At 36.5% G+C, this 21,255-nt stretch overlaps 1 protein-coding gene across 1 annotated transcript in view; it reads right to left on the bottom strand.

The window, feature by feature from the left end:
- The window catches only part of AVEN (apoptosis and caspase activation inhibitor), a 275,264-nt gene that overhangs the window by 10,322 nt on the left and 243,687 nt on the right, over positions 1–21,255 (bottom strand). The window lies entirely within an intron of this gene.

Here is a 21,255-nt window from a genome sequence, read left to right as displayed (position 1 = left end):
TAACAATCTGTGCATGGCAACCACTTGAAAATATTGTTGGCAACTGAATTTAGAAACTCATATGTATGATTTAGGGGGTAGAAAAGGCAGAAAAAGAAGAAAAAGAATTTAAGGAATGAACGGGTTCCAGACTGACCCACAATAATAATAGATAAAATATTTCTTTGAGGAGAGGTGATCAACCTCCAGTCATCACTCCAAAAATCCCCTAATCAGAATGTCAAATGCAAAATAAAAATCAAAGAAGGTATATTAGATCAGTTAATGTGACTCATGTTGCATTGCTCTGAGCTTTTGGGATAAGGGAACATGAATATGTAAGATGAAAATACACGAGCAGAAAAGATCATACTGTGTCTCAAGTTTAGTCACAAAGCTTATTTTGTAAATGTGTGCATATCTGATTATTGCTTTAAGAATAGTTAATTTATAAATGAAGAATTATTCTTTGCCTAGCTAGCTTTCAGGATCCCCCAAAATTTGGTTCTACCTTATTAACCCATATTTACTTCCTATTTCTTCACAGACTTTCCACTCCAGAGTCTGCCTCTTTTTACATTCCTTACAAACTTCATAATGCTTCCTTATCATTCCTTCTTTATCCTTTATCCTTTCTTCTTGCCTGGAAAACCAACTCATCTCTACCCTTTCAGATTCTATTATATTACAAGATTCAGGTACAGGTCCACTTCCTTCTCCTCTGAGAACTCTCAAAATATTTTCCCTATTTCTAAACCTATTTTCTACTTCTAAATTAACAGAGGGGAATAAGAGGTAAAGAATTTAACAATGAAAACACAAAGACAAAATTAGCACCCACCATGACTATTTCCAAAACACACAGTTCACAATATTAACATTCAACAAAATCAAATTCAGGCAAAAGGACCAAGAAGAAAACTTCTTATCATGAGAAAGTATAAAATCACTTCTCTTAGTCATTGACAAATCAAAGATTATGACATAAAGAACCTGAATATATAAGGTTGACTTGAATGTGTATGTATATATAAAAGCATACGTGTACATGTATTTATTGTGCTAATGTGTAGGTACTTCCTTTGTAAATACCCATGCAATGTTAATTTATAAGGAACGTAAGGACACAAAAAAATCAATCAATGCTAAAATGTAGGAATCATACAAAACATATTTGCCAGTGATTATGCAAGTAAACAGAAATTAATCACAAAAGTAAAAATAAGCAAAGAGCCAAAATATTTAGAAATTTAAAAATTCTCTCCACATGGCTTTTTGTTCAGAAATCAAAACTGTAGATAGAATTAGAGTATAGAAAATGGTAATAAATTAATACAAACCAATCCATAAGATATGACTAAACTTCATCTAAGAGAAGAAGTTAAAATTTTAAACACTTTCATTACTAAACAAAGAGTGAAAACAAAGCAATCAACTATTTTACAAAATTAGGGGGGAAACATAAGAAAAGCTGGTAAAAGAAACCAAAAGAATCTCTTTTAAAAAAAATTAGAGAAATAAATGTACCTATATTCTAACAGAAAGGCAGGATTATGCTTAAAACTAAATTAATGCAACTGCTATCAAAAAATTTTTTTTTGAAAGAGTGACCAGTGCAATTAGAGAAGAACTGTCAATACTGGAAAGAAGGAAATAAAAATATGATTATGTGTAGAAAATATACTCGTGTACCTGAAAAACTCAAAGGAATGAGTTTTAAAACTATTAGAAACAATAAGGGGTTCAGAAAGATCTGTTCAAAATTTTACAGACAAATAAACAGGTTCCTCATATACAAACAAAATCCAGTCAGAAAACAAAATGGAAAAAAAAATTCAAACTCATAGTACTAATAACATACACAAAATTCCTAGGAATGAAATAGGAATAAATGCTTATTTAGCAGTATTTTTTTTTTAATAAAATTTACCTATGGTAATGAAACAGGCTTTTTGTTTAAGTAGTCACAAATTTATAAAGATCCCAATTTTACTTGTAAAATCTATAAACTCAATATCAATCCATATATAAGAGGATTTTTTCCAACTTGTCCAAACTACTCAAATCCATCCGAAAAAAAAAAAGATGTAAAACTAAGATAAACATTTAAAATCAATCCTATTGATTATCAAATTGTATTCAAAAGCCTTGATAAATAAAACAGATAGCCTCTGGTGAAAATATAAATCAAACAGAATAGAGTTTAGAAATACTCAGGTATTTGAATATTTAGTATTTCATAAGGAGTGGAATATCCTATCTGTAGATAAATAATAGGTTAATTAATAGTGTTAGGGCAGGGGGCGGGCCGCGGTGGCTCAGCGGACAAGAGTGCTTGCCTGCCGTGCCGGAGGACCCCGGTTCGATTCCCGGCCCCAGCCCATGTAAAAAACAAGCAAACAAACAAAATATAATAAAACAAGAAAATGTTTAAAAATGTTTCCCGTTCTTCCTCCCTTCCTTCCTTCCATCCTTCCTTCCTTCTCTGTCTTTCCTTCCTTTCCTCCCTCTCTCTTTAAAAAAAAAAAAAAAAAAAAAAATAGTGTTAGGGCAGGCCACGGTGGCTCAGCAGGCAGGAATGCTTGCCTGTGATACCAGAGGACACGGGTTCGATTCCCGGTGCCTGCCCATGTTAAAAACAAACAAACAAACAAAAAATTGTGTTAAAGCAACAGCCAATCATGTGAAATATTAAGCTAAATCTCCATACCTTATTTCTCATACTAAAACAAATCATAGGGTACACGGGTGGTACAGTGGTAGTAGAATGCTCATCTGCCATGCGGGAGACCCAGGTTCGATTCCCAGACTGTGCACCCAAAAAAACCCAACCAAACAAATTCTATATAGATCAAAGATTTAGACATTAAAAAGAGAAAGAAAGGAAACCATGACGTTAATGCAAAAATAGCAGGGCTGATATTCTTTATGATCTTAGAGTGGGGAAGACATATTTAACATCCACAAAGAATTTAATATAAAAAACAAATATATATGATAAAAATCATAAACTCAAAAGATGACATACTGAGACAATCACCTGTGGTACATATTGCAGGTAAACTGTTAACGTCTCTAGTATACAATGAGTTTTGACAAATCAAACAAAATAAAACAACCCAGTAGAAAAAGAGGAACGGTATAAAGAATACAAGTGGCTAATATACCTATGAAATAAGTAATACATGAATCAATTTTTTAAATCAGTTTTTAAACATTGGCCAAATAGCTAAATGCTTTCTTCATCCCTGAGCCTCTACATTATAAATGATCACATGATTGCATAAATTACTAGATGGTATAGTCAGCACAAAATAGCAATAATACAAATAAGGCATGCTATATGTATTTACTGCTAATACTGGACTATCACTTTCATATATAGGTAAGATCCCAACAATGGCTGATTAGCTTGTTGCAAAGCCAACCTTTTTGCTGAGAACTAGAAAATCTAAACAAACAAACAAAAAATCTATTTGAAGAAGCAGAGACCTACCAAGGCAATGAGAACTTAAAGGACCAAAATCCCAGATAGAGAGAAGCATAGGAGGCAATCTAAGATTAAAGATTGCTTTTCCTCTAAAAGCACTTACTGACAGATAGAAAACCAGGGCATAAAGTAGCAACCAAAGATGTCATAAAGCTGAAAGGAGCTTCTGCTAGTTCTTATGGCTCTGGGCATGAGGCACGACAGAAAGGGCATCAGAACTGTGGTCATCGGTCCTCTAGCTAGACCTGAAAGAGTTAAAAGTTCCACTGCCCAAGCCCCAGCAACTGAAGCTTGCAAAACTAATCTCCAAGGGCCAGCTCTTTTGAGATAACATATCAGTGTGGAATTTTTGAGATAACATAATCAGTGTAATGAGAAAGCCACAAGTAAGCAACTCTTTGAAACAACGTATAAGAAAACTACAAGCACCCAACTCCAGGAACCACTGATAGTCACCGAACAAAAATAAAAACAGTCACTGTAGGCTAAAGTCCCTATAAAAATAGCTAAACCTGCCCTCCCCAGACTGTGACTCCCTCCCAAGAACTCCTGTGCTAACTCCTTTAATGGGTACTTTCACTTTAACAAATCTTGCTGTTTTCCTTAACTGTATTTCCTCATCCTCGAATTCCTCCTGGCAGGGAAACCTGTTGGTGATCCTTGGATCCTCTGCCACATGGCAAGGCTGGTTTCTCCCTTCTCTTTTTCCAGGTTTCACATTCTCCCCCTGCCCCTCCCCCCAACTCTCTCTCTCCTTTATGCAAGCTTCTGTTAGATAGTGCTAATTGCCACGGTCTGCTAAACCCCAACCAACATCACTCTTGTTAACTCTTAAGAACAGTTCTTAAGAACTGAGGGCTTGAAAGTTCCATGCACTAAGTTTGCTTTCCTATAACCTATAATTTCCAGAGGGTTCCTCAGTCAGACAAATCCCGAAACCCAGAGGGACCAGCCTCTCCAAGATTATCAACTAATTACCCTATCCTTTAGTGTTGACACCCCTTCTCAGCATAAAAAAGTCAAAACTGGCATTGACCAAAGAGCCCAATAGAGTAGGGATGGATCAAAGGAGAAGGAGGAGTTATAACAGAGAAAACAGAATTTAATAAATGATTATAACTGCTGAATCACTATAGAGATATTTCTTCTAGCCTCCAGTATTTTGGGTACAGCCAAAGGGAAAATTTTGAAATAGTGGAATGGTAACCCATAATAAACTTTGAATTCTGTAACTACTTGTTGAAGTGTACTTTGAAAATTATTGCTTTTTCCTTCTTTTCTTTGTATATATGTTATATTTCACTATAAAAACTTTTTTTGTTAATTTTTTTATTTAAGAGAGCATATAATACACTTAGAACCACCAACAATGGGTATCTTAGTCAGCTTAACCATAGGCATATTTAAATAAAATATCCATATAATCACTGTAAAGCCTATGCTTGTGCAGTAAGTTTCATAAACCAATTTAAAATTAAGGCAACAAGGAAAAAAATCTACATATTCAGATAGCAAAGTTCTTAAATTCTAAGTATTGAACACTAACTTAGATACCACTTGATCAGTGAAAACTGTGAATGTTCTCAAAATATCAAGTAGAAAGTTTTTTACATATAGCTGCATTGCTGCAGTAATGACCAATGTTACTAAATATTTTTCTGATTTCAGGAAAACACAAATATTTTTACAATTAACATATAGAAATCTTAACTACCTAAAATGGATATCTAAGTTAGCTTATCCATAGGGATATTTTAAAAAAATCTAAGTAATCATTGTAAAGCCTATTTGTACGATATGCTTCATAAACCAATTTAAAATTAAAACAAGGAAGGAAAAAAATCTATAAATACAGATATCAGAGTTACTTGACTTCTAAATAAAAACCTTTTTTTGAAAGAAAAAAAAGGAATCAAACTGAACTACTGGAGTTGAAGAGCACAATAACAGAAATGGAAAATTCCCAGTGGAGTTTCAACAACAGATTGGAGCTGACAGAAGAAAGAATGAGCGAACTCAAACCCAACACCACTGAAATGAGTCAGGCTGCGGAAAAGAAAGTAAAAGGAATTACAAAAAGCAAACAATAGTCTAGGAGACCTCTGAGACATGATCAGGTTTACCAATATACACATTATGGGAGCCCATTAGGAGGAGAGAGGGAGAAAGCAGCAGAGGGGATATTCAAAGAATAACAGAGAACTTCCCAAACTTAGCAAAATAAGTGAATATGCACATCCAATAAACCTGGAGAACACAAAGCAGGATAAACTTAATGAGAAATATGCCCCACTACATACTGATCATACTGTCTAATGCAAAGGCCAAGGATGCAAAGCTACAAGAGAAAAACAGCATGTTATGTATGAGGGAGTCCTGACTGGAACTCCATTTGCAAAAAATATATACAGCAAGGTCCCCTCCCCTCATACTTTATACAAAAATCTATTCAAAATGAATGAAAGATCTAAACATATGAGTCAGAATTATCAAACCACTAAAAAAGAGTGTAGGAAAGCATCTCAAGGATCTTGTTAGTCAAAGCCTTCTTCTTAGACTTTACCCCAAAGCACAAGCAACATAAGAAAAACTAGAAAATTTAAAACTTTTACGCCTCAAAGGACTTTAACATGAAAGTAAAGTGAAAAACTGCACAATCAGAGAAAATATTTGGAATATCCAATGTGTTTAAGATGCAGAACATATTTAAATACCCTACAACTCAACAACAAAAAGACAAACACTGCAATTAAATATTGGGCAAAAGACTTGAACAGACATTTCTCCAAAGAAGATATACAATGCCAAAAAGCACATGAAAAAAAATGCTTATCATTACCCATTAGGGAAATGCAAATCAAAACCACAATGAGATACCATTTCATACCCACTAGAAGGGATACTACTAATGAAAACAGAAAATTACAAGTGTTAGAGAGGATGTGGAGAAATAGGAACATTAATTCATCGAAAGCAAAATTGTACAACTGCTGTGGAAGACTGTTTGGTATAGGATTACCATTTGACACGGCAATCCCTCTGCTAAGTATACACCCAAAGGAACTGAAAGCAGGGACTCAAACAGTTTTTCACACTGATGTTCATAGTAGCATTATACACAAATACCAAAAGATGGAAGCAACTAAAGTGTCCATCAACCAATGAAAGAATAAGCAAAATGTGGTATATATACACAAAGGTATATTATTCAGCTGTAAATAAGGAATGAAGTTCTGATATCTGATAACATGCATGAAACTTGAAGACATCATGTTGAGTGAAATAAGGCAGACAAAATGGACAAGTATTGTATGATCTCACTGATATGAAATAATTAGAATAAGCAAAGTCATCAAGTCAGAATCCAGAATATAGGTTACTGGGGGGTGGGATAGGAGTAGAGAATGAGGAGCTTAAATTGTACGGAGTTTCTATGTGGAATGATGCAGAAGTTTGGGTATGGATGGTGGTGACTGTAGCACAATATTGTGAACTTACCTAACAGTACTGAATTAATATATTTATTGTATATTATATATATACTTGAATATATGTTGCTAGAACATTTTTTTAAAAAATTCATGAGACTGTACAGCACAAACAGTGAACCCTATGGTAAACCATGGACTATATAGTTAATAGAACAATTATAAAAATGTGTTTACATCAATTGTAACAAAGGTACCATACTAACACAAGGTGTTAATAAAAAGTGGTATAAGGGAACCTTATATTTTATGCATGATTTTTCTGTAAACCTACAATTTCTCTAAAAAAAAATACATAAAAAGAGTTTAAAAAAATAAAAACCATCAGGCACACCAGGTGACAAGAACAAAATGAGTGAAAACTAAGAGAGAGAGAAGAAACGACAATGGAAGAAGATCCACAGGAGATTAAGATATCAGGGATATCAGACATGGATTATGTAATTGCCATGTCAAAATTTAAAGAGTAGGAAAAAAACATAAAATCATATGCAATGGCATCCATGAAATCATCTGTGATCCACATAAAATAAATGACACATACAAAGAATATAAAGCAAAGAAGAAAGTGTTAGAGAAAAAGGAGATTCCTAAAACGTATTGTTTTAGTAAACAAACTTCAAAACACAACTATTTAAAGAATGCTTTTTAAAAAGTTCTCTTAAGTATATGGAAGCTAATTTTAAATAACTTGTTTGCTTAAATGACTACCATAGAATATCAACCTCTCAAATCATCTCACTGAAAATGAAATATTGTTGAGATTTGTCAAAACTATGAATCTCAGGATCAAAAATTCTTTTGGAAAACGTTGTTAACAAAATTCTTCTTTCTGAATTATATTCTGAATTATATATTATTCAAAAAGAATAATGATATTACCAAATGTATTCTGTATCTTGTACACCAAATATTTAGACATGCATGATAATTTAGCAATGCATTCAATTCTGCTTCTGCTTTATGTGCTTTCAAATGAGCTCCTGGACTCACATGCTAACAATATGGTGAATCTGACTGAAGAAGTACAGAATGGAAAATGAGTAAGAAAAAGCAGCACCCAATTGTTGTGACAATGGAACATAGCGAAGTTTGAGCGTCTTTGGAGTCATAAGCATACAAAGTTTGGTTTACTCTTCAGGTGGGTGTTAAGAAAGTTATTATAGGACAGTGTAATGAATACAGCTAATGACAGAAGGCAGAAGAATATCTTTATTCTTCTTCAAAGATTAATTCAGTGGCTTACAAGAGATTTTGGAACTTCCTTGTATAAATATACATGATCTTCAAACAAGATGGAAGAGCAGCACATAACAGTTAAAGAACATGCTGCCTAAACAGCCAGAAAAAAAAAATACCATAACATTCTACTTACAGATAAGAATGAAAAAACAGCATGCCTGGTAAGTCCAATGATTACCCACTAAGAGGTAATCTATTCACTGAAAATGTATCAAAACTAATATACCTCAACCAACAAATGAATGGATAAGCAAAATGTTGTACATAAAAACAAAAGAATATTATTCATCAGTGAAAAAGAATGAAACTCTGATATACTGAAGATATGTTGAGTGAATTAAGACAAACACAAAAGGAGAAGTATTGTATGATCTTATTTACTTGAAATAATTAGAATATGCAAAATTCACAGAGTCGGAAACTAAAGTAGAAGTTACCAGGTGCCAGGGTAGGGGGTGGTGAACAGGAAGTCAATGCTTAATTGGTATAGAGTTTCTGTTTGGGATGACAAAAAAATTGGGTAATGGATGATGGTAGCATAACATTGAAAGTAATTAACACCACTCAGTTGTATATTTGAAGCTGGTTAAAGTGGCAAATTTGGGGTTGTTATATGTTACCAGGATAAAACAAACAAAGAACACCATGGAACTGTACAACACAAAGAGTGAAACCTAATGTAAACTATGGACTATAGTTAAAAATATAATTAAAATAAAATTATTTCATCAATTCTAACACAGATATATACTAACACAAAAGGTTAATAACAGGGAAAACTATGTGCGGGGAGTGAGTTATATAGGCACTCCGTACCTCCTGCAGGATTTATCTTATAAACCTACAACTGCTCTAATAAAAAAATGGGGAACGGGATAGTGATTTACCTATTATTTCATTTGAGCAACATTGCTGAAATTGGTGTTCATTAAATGAAACCTTAAAGATGGTGATATCAGGGGTACGAGGGGAGTTCAGTGGTAGAATTCTTGCCAGCCATGTGGGAGACCCAGGTTCAATTCCCGGCCTATTACTTCTCAAACAAACAAAAGAAAGCAACAAAAACAAATAATCAAATAAAAATTCAACAAATGGTGCTGCAATAATGGGATACTCACACAGAAAAAGAATGAAATAAGATCCCACCATACAGCATACAAAACATAGGTGATATCAAGACAATTTTTTATATCTTAAAAATGAATTACAAAAAAAAAAAAAAAACTACAAATGGTACAGCCACCCTGGAAAGCAGTTTGGCAGTTTCTTTGGAAGCTAAGTATAGAAATGACATTATGACCCAGCAATCCCGTTACTAGTTATACACGCGGAAGAAATGAAGGCAGGGACATGAACAGACATTTGCACATGGATGTTACAGTGGCATTATCATGATTTCAATAGATGGAAACAGCCCAAATGCCCATCAACTGACAAGTGGATAAACAAACTGTCGTCTTTATATACAATGGAATATCACACAGCTGTAAGATAGAATAAAATCATGATACATGCAACAATGTGGATGGACCTTGAGGACATTATGTTGAGCAAAATAAGCCAGAAACAAAAGGAAAAATACTATATGGTCTCACTAATATGAACTGACTATACTGAGCAAATTCTGAGAGTTAAAGTTGAGAACACAAGCTATCAGGAGATGGAAAGAGGGTAGAAACTGGGCATTCAACGATTAAGTGGGACAATGTCTAATAAGGCTCATTGTAAAGGTTCCTGGATTGTAAGCTTTTACAGCAGTCACATTTATTGCTGAGTTTTAACTGTTATTTCTAAATTCTGAGATGCTGCCTTCTTTGGTATAACCTGGTAGTTCTCTGGAACTTTGAATGACACCTGAGACTGTTGGAGTTCTGCAGCTCTGAAAGTCAGCATTACTCCATAGAGCAACTGTTAATGAAGATGAAAAAGAGAACACAATTCAATTAGATATGAAGTTGACAAGCTGACAGTGGTGATAAATTAGCATATAATGTCAAAATTAAATATTTTTAATTAAATTTAAAATTGAAAGGCTTGATTAAATATAAATCTTTATAACAAAATTTTAATAATTTTGTTGAAATTCTAGATTTTTTTTCATGCAACCTACAAGTCCATTCTATGACAGTGATATTTAATTTTAGCTTCAGCCAAATGCAATTTAATACTTGAGCGTTTGGCCAAAACACATATTTGGTATACCGTTCATATTCAATTAGTGTCATTCTTTGAGGTCATTTTAAAAATTAGGTAGCTGTATATCAATTGAAACAAAAAAGACACACATTAGTTCAACTGTTAGATGAATAAAAAAAGGTTCTAGTACAGTATGAAATAGATAGGTATCGATATATATATATTCACGAATTTCACCAAAAATACTAGCACATGCATACAAATAAGTCTTAATTCTATACCTATCTTAAGAGTGAGTTTCTGTCAAAGGGTAGGGTTGAAGGAAAATTTTCTTTTGTAAATAACAAGCACATTTTGCTTTGGAAACTGGACTAAATAAAAGTAAAGAAATCTACAAAAATGCTAATATTTCTTGAGGACAGAGACATTCTTACAATGCATTTAGGATAGAAAATCCATAGATCTTAGCAGCTGGGACCACAGGTTTCATTCACTCTAACTGTATGGAAGTATGAATAAAGTTAGGTCTAGAGAGACTGAATGGCCTGACCAAGGCCACATAGCCAGTTAATTGCTGGTCACCAAGATCTCTTGGTTCCTAACACTGACACTAAATCTATAATTAATAAGGCCTTTTCTACTACTTGCACTAGGCTTCTCAGCTCTTTGAGAAGTTCTAGAGAGCCAGAACAAAACTAAAAGCTCAATAAATATTTGATAACATTTGCTATACTATTTGATATATTGGCAATGTTTGAAGATATGAAAATCCAAACTAAGGAATCAAATAAAACTAAGGACAAGTTATTTGTCTGAGAAAAGAATTCCTCATTAGGAAAGGAGTCACCTTGATGGTTCTTTTAAATAACTTCTAGGATACCTTTGAAACTAAGATTTCTTTTATAGAACTCTAAAGTACTCTGATAATGATAACATCAGTGAAATAAAGATGAGATATACAAACTCCATCACTATATTTACAATACCCAGGATGCTTATCCTGCCTAACTTCACAAACTGGTCAGTGGCGAAGTAGACGATAAACATGTCAGAAGTCCACAGAATGAATATGTTTCCTAAAGACTTACCATCTAATTATAGATATTACAGCTCTGAATTTTAAACTTACCCTTTCAGCCCTTTCTGTAAAAAGGGCTTTTACGCAAGCAAGATTACTTAATATAACCATAAAGACTTCAGGTGGAAGTTAGGGTAGGATCATAAGGAATCATCTTCATACCAGGAGAGAAAAACCTGCAAAGGCTTCTGTTCAGTCTCAACACCACACATCACGTGTACAAGAATAGTGAGTGTGGAAGATGGAAGATTTGTCCAAGCCTAGTAATGCCTGGTTCCAATAATTTGGTAGTGGCAATTCCCACAGCATCTGTTCAAGCTATTAGGGTCTTTTTCATAAAAAGTCACCCTGGAACTTTGTGGCACTCTCTTTAGGAGACCAATTCTAGAAAGAAAGAGGAATGTGGTTGAGTAATTCATTTTAAGCTCTATTTTACTGACTTTTCTTTATCATGGTCATTTTCCTTTATTTCCACAGCCCTTAGAAGATGCCCTCAATCAGGATACCAAATCTTTGGGAAATCACAAATAAGCTTTTAGGTTCACAGTTCACAGTCTTTAGAGACAATAGTCAAAATAAAATGCCCCTTCTTCTTTCTCTGAAACTCTCTATTCTCACCTATGAAAGATGGTAAATATAATCGGAAGGTCAAGGATGATACTAAGGTTAAGAAATCAATCCAGAGAAAGTCTACTGCTCAGCCCATACAACAAATAATTCCTCACCACCTCCAATTTCCAGCTTCCACGGATGAGACTCTCTAGAAGCACATATCACCCACTTCAATAGTTATTCTAAAACAAAACAATAGCTAACATATATCTTTGTGAAGAAGACTATTCTAGCCACTACAGTGATTATAAAACAGGTTGAGCCAAGAGGACAAGGGAGGTAAGAAAAATCTTTCCTCCTGCTCAAAAGTGACTTATAATTTGCTTTCTCACCAGATGTGGTGCCCAAAAAGCCCCTGAGCATCAAACATCCACACTGAGCACTACATGATAGGATGTGCCCTTTTCCCAGTGACCCTAAAGGCTATTTCCCCATCTGCATGGATTATGTTCAAGGAAATGCCAAATATGCTCATATGCCATAAAAAAGTTCTAGGCTTTATGAGAGAAGGATGATACCAACATTCTGGAATTTGGAATCTAGCTGTTTTCCCAAAAATAGTCAGTGGGTACTCTGTGTTAACCCTGTACCACTGAATTTTACTAGACTGATCTTGTAAAATTTCTTAGTTCAATCATTTTCAGTACACTTGTAACATCCAAACTTCTCAAACTGTAATTATGCACAGGAATATTATACTATTTTATCTACTTTTCTGTGTGTCCATAAATTTTTATAATGAAAAGAACTTTTCTTAATGATTTCAGATGTATTCAGCTGATATTGTAGTCCAGAGAACGGCAATGGTTGTGAATGCCAAATGGAGGGGTGGTAAAAGTCACGGGATTAAGACGAAGGAATGTCAGTCAGGATGTTGGCTAGGACATAAATAAAGACCCTGAACTCATACTGGAGATGGTGTGATTCAGGTATTAGGATAAAGATAACTGCAAATGAGGGATCAAAGTTCTCAACGAGTGACGTGCAGTTAAGGAGGTGATGCAGCCCAGCAAACTTGTCTCACAGAATGGAGGGTTAAAAACAAGGGAGGAGGAGGATCCAAGATGGCGTCTTAGTAAGGTACATGCGTCTTAGTTCCTCCGACTCCAAATCAACTAATAGGTGAACAGAAACAGTACAGAACAGCTCCCGGGGCTACAGCAGGGAATGGACACACAGCGTAACCAAGTCTGGGCTGGCTAGTCTGACTGCGAAACTCGGCTGCGGTGAGTGAGATCCCCGAGCGGCGGGCGATTTTCCGAGCAGCCGCAGCTGCGGCGGTCCGAGCTAATCCCTCCCTCCTTCCCGGGCTGGCTGAGAGACTCGGAGAGACAAGCTTCCCAGCCAAGGTGGCCGGCGCCACACTTTTGCGGGCGGCTTCGAGTCTCGGCTTCGAGTCTGCGACTACAAGTCTTGGATCAGAGGGCTATCCAAAGTCTGGGCTGGCAAGTCTGACTGCGAGACTTGGCTGCGGCGAGACCCCCGAGCGGCCGCAGCTGTGGCGGTCCGAGCTAATCCCTCCCTCCTTCCCGGGCTGGTTGAGAGACTCGGAGAGACAAGCTTCCCAGCCAAGGCGGCTGGCGCCACACTTTTGCGGGCAGCTGCGAGTCTCGGCTTCGAGTCCGCGACTACGAGTCTCGGATCAGAGGGCTATCCAAAGTCTGGGCTGGCAAGTCTGACTGCGAGACTTGGCTGTGGCAAGACCCCCGAGCGGCCGCAGCTGCGGCGGTCCGAGCTAATCCCTCCCTCCTTCCCGGGCCGGCTGAGAGTATCGGAGAAGCAAGTTTCCCAAGCCAAGGCAGGCGGCGCCCTTCTTTTGCAGGCGGCTTCAAGTCTCGGCTTTGAGTCCGCGGCTACGAGTCTCGGATCAGAGGGCTATCCAAAGTCTGGGCTGGCTAGACTGACTGCGAGACTTGGCTGCAGTGAGACCCCCGAGCGGCGTGCGATTTCCCGATCAGCGGCAGCTGCGGTGGTCCGAGCTACTCCCTCCCCCCTTTCCGGGCCGGCTGAGAGTATTGGAGAAGCAAGTTTCCCAAGCTGAGGCAGGTGGCACCCCTCTTCTGCAGGCGGCTTCGAGTCTCTGCTTCGAGTCCGCGGATACGAGTCTCAGATAGGAGGGCTATCCAAGCCACAGAAGCCCCCCCCCACGGGAGGCTTCCTGGTCCGGTGGGGAATCCCCCAGGCCCGCTGCGGCCCGCAACCAGCCACAGGGTCCCCTCAAGCCGCGGCAGCTGACGCCCCCACCACGCGCGGCCCCTGAACCAACGGAGAGAATTGGATCCGAAATACCCAGGCCACGGAGATCGGTGACTGGGGGAGACCCATTCCAAACACTTGAGACAAACGGGTGCCACGTGCGCCACGTACTGGGCAAGATAAGAAAAACAGATCCCAGAGATTTCACAGAAAAATCTTACAACCTTGCTGGGTCCAACACCCAGAGAAATCTGAATAAATGCCCAGACGCCAGCAGCAGAAGATAACTGTCCACGCTCAAAAGATTGAGAATATGGCCCAGTCAAAGGAACAAACCAATAGCTCAAATGAGATACAAGAGCTGAGACAACTAATCCTGAATATACGAACAGAAATGGAAAACCTCTTCAAAAATGAAATTGATAAATTGAGGGAGGACATGAAGAGGACATGGGCTGAACATAAAGAAGAAATAGAAAAACTGAAAAAACAAATCGCAGAACTTATGGAAGTGAAGGATAAAGTAGCAAACATAGAAAAAATAATGGATAGCTACAATGATAGATTTAAAGAGACAGAAGATAGAATTAGTGATTTGGAGGATGGAACATCTGAATTCCAAAAAGAAACAGAAACTATAGGGAAAAGAATGGAAAAATTTGAACAGGGTATCAGGGAACTCAAGGACAATATGAACCGCACAAATATACGTGTTGTGGGTGTCCCAGAAGGAGAAGAGAAGGGAAAAGGAGGAGAAAAACTAATGGAAGAAATTATCACTGAAAATTTCCCAACTCTTATGAAAGACCTAAAATTACAGATCCAAGAAGTGCAGTGCACCCCAAAGAGATTAGACCCAAACAGGCGTTCTCCAAGACACTTACTAGTTAGAATGTCAGAGGTCAAAGAGAAAGAGAGGATCTTGAAAGCAGCAAGAGAAAAACAATCCATCACATACAAGGGAAACCCAATAAGACTATGTGTAGATTTCTCAGCAGAAACCATGGAAGCTAGAAGACAGTGGGATGATATATTTAAAATACTAAAAGAGAAAAACTGCCAACCAAGACTCCTATATCCAGCAAAATTATCCTTCAAAAATGAGGGAGATATTAAAACATTCTCAGACAAAAAGTCACTGAAAGAATTTGTGACCAAGAGACCAGCTCTGCAAGAAATACTAAAGGGAGCACTAGAGTCAGATACAAAAAGACAGAAGAAAGAGATATGGAAAAGAGTGTAGAAAGAAGGAAAATCAGATATGATATATATAATACAAAAGGCAAAATGTTAGAGGAAAATATTATCCAAACAGTAATAACACTAAATGTCAATGGACTGAATTCCCCAATCAAAAGACATAGATTGGCAGAATGGATTAAAAAACAGGATCCTTCTATATGCTGTCTACAGGAAACACATCTTAGACCCAAAGATAAACATAGGTTGAAAGTGAAAGGTTGGGAAAAGATATTTCATGCAAATAACAACCAGAAAAGAGCAGGAGTGGCTATACTAATATCCAACAAATTAGACTTCAAATGTAAAACAGTTAAAAGAGACAAAGAAGGACACTATCTACTAATAAAAGGAAGAATTCAACAAGAAGACATAACAATCATAAATATTTACGCACCGAACCAGAATGCCCCAAAATACGTGAGGAATACACTGCAAACACTGAAAAGGGAAAGAGACTCATATACTATAATAGTTGGAGACTTCAACTCACCACTCTCATCAAGGGACAGAACATCTAGACAGAAGATCAACAAAGAAATAGAGAATCTGAATATTACTATAAATGAACTAGACTTAATAGACATTTATAGGACATTACATCCCACAACAGCAGGATACACCTCTTTCTCAAGTGCTCATGGATCATTCTCAAAAATAGACCATTTGCTGGGTCACAAAGCAAGTCTTAACAAATTTAAAAAGACTGAAATCTTACACAACACTTTCTCGGACCATAAAGGAATGATGTTGGAAATCAATAATAGGCAGAGTGCCAGAAAATTCACAAATACGTGGAGGCTCAACAACACACTCCTAAACAACGACTGGGTCAAAGAAGAAATTGCTAGAGAAATTAGCAAATACCTCGAGGCAAATGAAAATGAAAACACAACATATCAAAACTTATGGGACGCAGCAAAGGCAGTGCTAAGAGGGAAATTTATTGCTCTAAATGCCTATATCAGAAAAGAAGAAAAGGCAAAAATTCAGGAATTAACTATCCATTTGGAAGAACTGGAGAAAGAACAGCAAGCTAACCCCAAAGCAAGCAAAAGGAAAGAAATAACAAAGATTAGAGCAGAAATAAATGAAATTGAAAACATGAAAACAATAGAGAAAATCAATAAGGCCAGAAGTTGGTTCTATGAGAAAATCAATAAGATTGATGGGCCCTTAGCAAGATTGACAAAAAGAAGAAGACAGAGGATGCAAATAAATAAGATCAGAAATGGAAGAGGAGACATAACTACTGACCTCACAGAAATAAAGGAGGTAATAACAGGATACTATGAACAACTTTACGCTAATAAATACAACAATTTAGAGGAAATGGACGGGTTCCTGGAAAGACATGAACAACCAACTTTGACTCAAGAAGAGATAGATGACCTCAACAAACCAATCACAAGTAAAGAAATTGAATTAGTCATTCAAAAGCTTCCTAAAAAGAAAAGTCCAGGACCAGACGGCTTCACATGTGAATTCTATCAAACATTCCAGAAAGAATTAGTACCAACTCTCCTCAAACTCTTCAAAAAAATTGAAGTGGAGGGAAAACTACCTAATTCATTCTATGAAGCCAACATTACCCTCATACCAAAACCAGGCAAAGATATTACAAGAAAAGAAAACTACAGGCCGATCTCTCTAATGAATATAGATGCAAAAATCCTCAATAAAATTCTAGCAAATCATATCCAACAACACATTAAAAGAATTACACATCATGACCAAGTAGGATTCATCCCAGGTATGCAAGGATGGTTCAACATAAGAAAATCAATTAATGTAATACACCATGTCAACATATCAAAGCAGAAAAATCACATGATCATCTCAATTGATGCAGAGAAGGCATTTGACAAGATTCAACATCCTTTCCTGTTGAAAACACTTCAAAGGATAGGAATACAAGGGAACTTCCTTAAAATGATAGAGGGAATATATGAAAAACCCACAGCTAATATCATCCTTAATGGGGAAAAATTGAAAACGTTCCCCCTAAGATCAGGAACAAGACAAGGATGTCCACTATCACCACTATTATTCAACATTGTGTTGGAGGTTCTAGCCAGAGCAATTAGACAAGAAAAAGAAATACAAGGCATCAAAATTGGAAAGGAAGAAGTAAAACTCTCACTGTTTGCAGACGATATGATACTATACGTCGAAAACCCGGAAAAATCCACAACAAAACTACTAGAGCTAATAAATGAGTACAGCAAAGTAGCAGGTTACAAGATCAACATTCAAAAATCTGTAGCATTTCTATACACTAGCAATGAACAAGCGGAGGGGGAAATCAAGAAACGAATCCCATTTACAATTGCAACTAAAAGAATAAAATACCTAGGAATAAATTTAACTAAAGAGACAAAAGACCTATACAAAGAAAACTACAAAAAACTGCTAAAAGAAATCACAGAAGACCTAAACAGATGGAAGGGCATACCGTGTTCATGATTGGAAGACTAAATATAGTTAAGATGTCAATCCTACCTAAATTGATTTACAGATACAATGCAATACCAATCAAAATCCCAACAACTTATTTTTCAGAAATAGAAAAACCAATAAGCAAATTTATCTGGAAGGGCAGGGTGCCCCGAATTGCTAAAAACATCTTGAGGAAAAAAAACGAAGCTGGAGGTCTTGCGCTGCCAGACTTTAAGGCATATTATGAAGCCACAGTGGTCAAAACAGCATGGTATTGGCATAAAGATAGATATATCGACCAATGGAATCGAATAGAGTGCTCAGATATAGACCCTCTCATCTATGGACATTTGATCTTTGATAAGGCAGTCAAGCCAACTCACCTGGGACAGAACAGTCTCTTCAATAAATGGTGCCTAGAGAACTGGATATCCATATGCAAAAGAATGAAAGAAGACCCATATCTCACACCCTACACAAAAGTTAACTCAAAATGGATCAAAGATCTAAACATTAGGTCTAAGACCATAGAACAGTTAGAGGAAAATGTAGGGAGATATCTTATGAATCTTACAATTGGAGGCGGTTTTATGGACCTTACACCTAAAGCAAGAGCACTGAAGAAGGAAATAAATAAATGGGAACTCCTCAAAATTAAACACTTTTGTGCATCAAAGAACTTCATCAAGAAAGTAGAAAGACAGCCTACACAATGGGAATCAATATTTGGAAACGACATATCAGATAAAGGTCTAGTATCCAGAATTTATAATGAGATTGTTCAACTCAACAACAAAAAGATAGCCAACCCAATTACAAAATGGGAAAAAGACTTGAATAGACACCTCTCAGAGGAGGAAATACAAATGGCCAAAAGACACATGAAGAGATGCTCAATGTCCCTGGCCATTAGAGAAATGCAAATCAAAACCACAATGAGATATCATCTCACACCCACCAGAATGGCCATTATCAACAAAACAGAAAATGACAAGTGCTGGAGAGGATGCGGTGAAAGAGGCACACTTATCCACTGTTGGTGGGAATGTCAAATGGTGCAACCACTGTGGAAAGCAGTTTGGCGGTTCCTCAAAAAGCTGAATATAGAATTGCCATACGACCCAGCAATACCATTGCTGGGAATCTACTCAAAGGAATTAAGGGCAAAAACTCAAACAGACATTTGCACACCAATGTTTATAGCAGCGTTATTTACAATTGCAAAGAGATGGAAACAGCCAAAATGTCCATCAACAGACGAGTGGCTAAACAAACTGTGGTATATACATACGATGGAATATTATGCAGCGTTAAGGCAGGATAAACTTATGAAGCATGTAATAACATGGATGGACCTAGAGAACATTATGCTGAGTGAGTCTAGCCAAAAGCTAAAAGACAAATACTGTATGGTCCCAATGATGTGAATCGACACTCGAGAATAAACTTGGAATATGTTATTGGTAACAGAGTTCAGCAGGAGTTAGAAACAGGGTAAGATAATGGGTAATTGGAGCTGATGGAATACAGATGGTGCAATAGGACTAGATACAAAAACTCAAAAATGGACAGCACAATAATACCTAATTGTAAAGTAATCATGTTAAAATACTGAACGAAGCTGCATCCGCGCTATAGGTTTTTGTTTTGTTTTGTTTTGTTTGTTTTGTTCTTATTATTATTACTTTTATTTTTTTTCTCTATATTAACATTCTATATATTTTTCTGTTATACTGCTAGTTCTTCTAAACTGATGCAAATGTACTAAGAAACGATGATCATGCATCTATGTGATGATGTTAAGAATTACTGATTGCATATGTAGAATGGTATGATGTCTAAAAAAAAAAAAAATGGTCAGCACAATACTGCCTAATTGTAATGTAATTATGTTGGAATGCTGAATGAAGCTGCATCTGATCTATAGTTTTTTTTGTGTTTTTTTTCTCATATATTTTTGTACTTTTTATTTTTATTTGTGTTTTCTCTCTGTGTTATCACTTTATTTCTTTTTCTGTTGTCGTGCTATTTCTTTCTCTAAATCGATGCATATGTACTGAGAAATGATGACCATACACCTATGTGATGATATTAAGAATTACTGATTGCATATGTAGAATGGATTGATTTCTAATGTTGTGTTAGTTAATTTTTTTAATTAATTAAAAAAAAACGGAAAAAAAAAAAAAAAAGGGAGGAGCTCCTTTTATCCAGGGCATGGACAGATGAGAAAAAAATATATGGATAAAAAATAAGCAAATAATAGGAGGATAAGGGGTAAAATAAATTGGGTACATGGAAATGCTACTGGTCAATGAGAGGGAAGGGTAAGTGGTATGGGATGTATGAGATTTTTCTTTTTATTTCTTTTTCCGGAATGATGCAAATGTTCTAAAAAATAATCATGGTGATGAATACACAACTATGTGATGATATTGTGAGCCACTGACTGTACACCATGTATGGACTATATGTGTGTGAAGATTGGTCAATAAAAATATTTTTAAAAAGTGTGGAAGGGTAAAGGACTAAAAGTGGCGTGGTCAGCTGGCAAAGGCGTTGGGAATGGCTGGCTACTGTGACATATAGAATACCATAATCAACATCTTGGGGGGTGGAATGGAACCCAGGAGTCACCTCTAATGTAAATTTCTCTAGAACTGCTCAGTTTAAAATCTAAGGGCTCACAGTTCACAGAATCCTTGAAGGCAGATATATGACAAATCTTATTTTTCCCTGTTTCCTCTGAAGCTCTGAAGAGATTAAAGAGCAAATTCAAGGCACTAATAAATAGCAAAATTAGTGTGCCAAACAGCTTTATGAGAGAAAAATAATCTTTTTCATAGGTTACCTCTTTAAAAGTGGATACTTTTTCTTCACTGCCTAGAATCAAAACGCACCATCTTGTACTGTCAAAATATACAAAAGGTTTATATGATAGGGATGGGAAAATTAATCAAGCCTGTCAAATCTTACATCTGTACAAATCCCTGAGAATTTGTTTCTACTAATTCTTTAGACAGTACAACATATTGATTGAGGCTCTTTGGGATAGCGACACCTCAACAATGGAGTACGTGCATAATCTTTCCGTCTCAGATTTTCACTCTTGCCCCTGCTTAGAAACCTTCAGTTTCCCGGCACTTACAAAACTCTCAACTTGGTATCAGGACATCAAAATTCAGTCTCAATTTCCCTTCTAGCCTCATTTTCAGCCCCTCAATATAGAACCCGGCTGCAGTGCTCACCATTCCCTGTGCTATGAAAACAGACTTGCTTTCTGGCCTTTGCTCAAGTCTGGTATGCCCTTTGCATGTCTCTCTCAGTGGTAAAATCCAGTGGTCCTATAAAACCCA

This window comes from Tamandua tetradactyla, chromosome 14 (genome assembly GCF_023851605.1).
Source record: "Tamandua tetradactyla isolate mTamTet1 chromosome 14, mTamTet1.pri, whole genome shotgun sequence".
In the NCBI taxonomy this organism is placed as follows: domain Eukaryota; kingdom Metazoa; phylum Chordata; class Mammalia; order Pilosa; family Myrmecophagidae; genus Tamandua; species Tamandua tetradactyla.
This window is presented reverse-complemented; position numbering and strand designations above follow the sequence as displayed.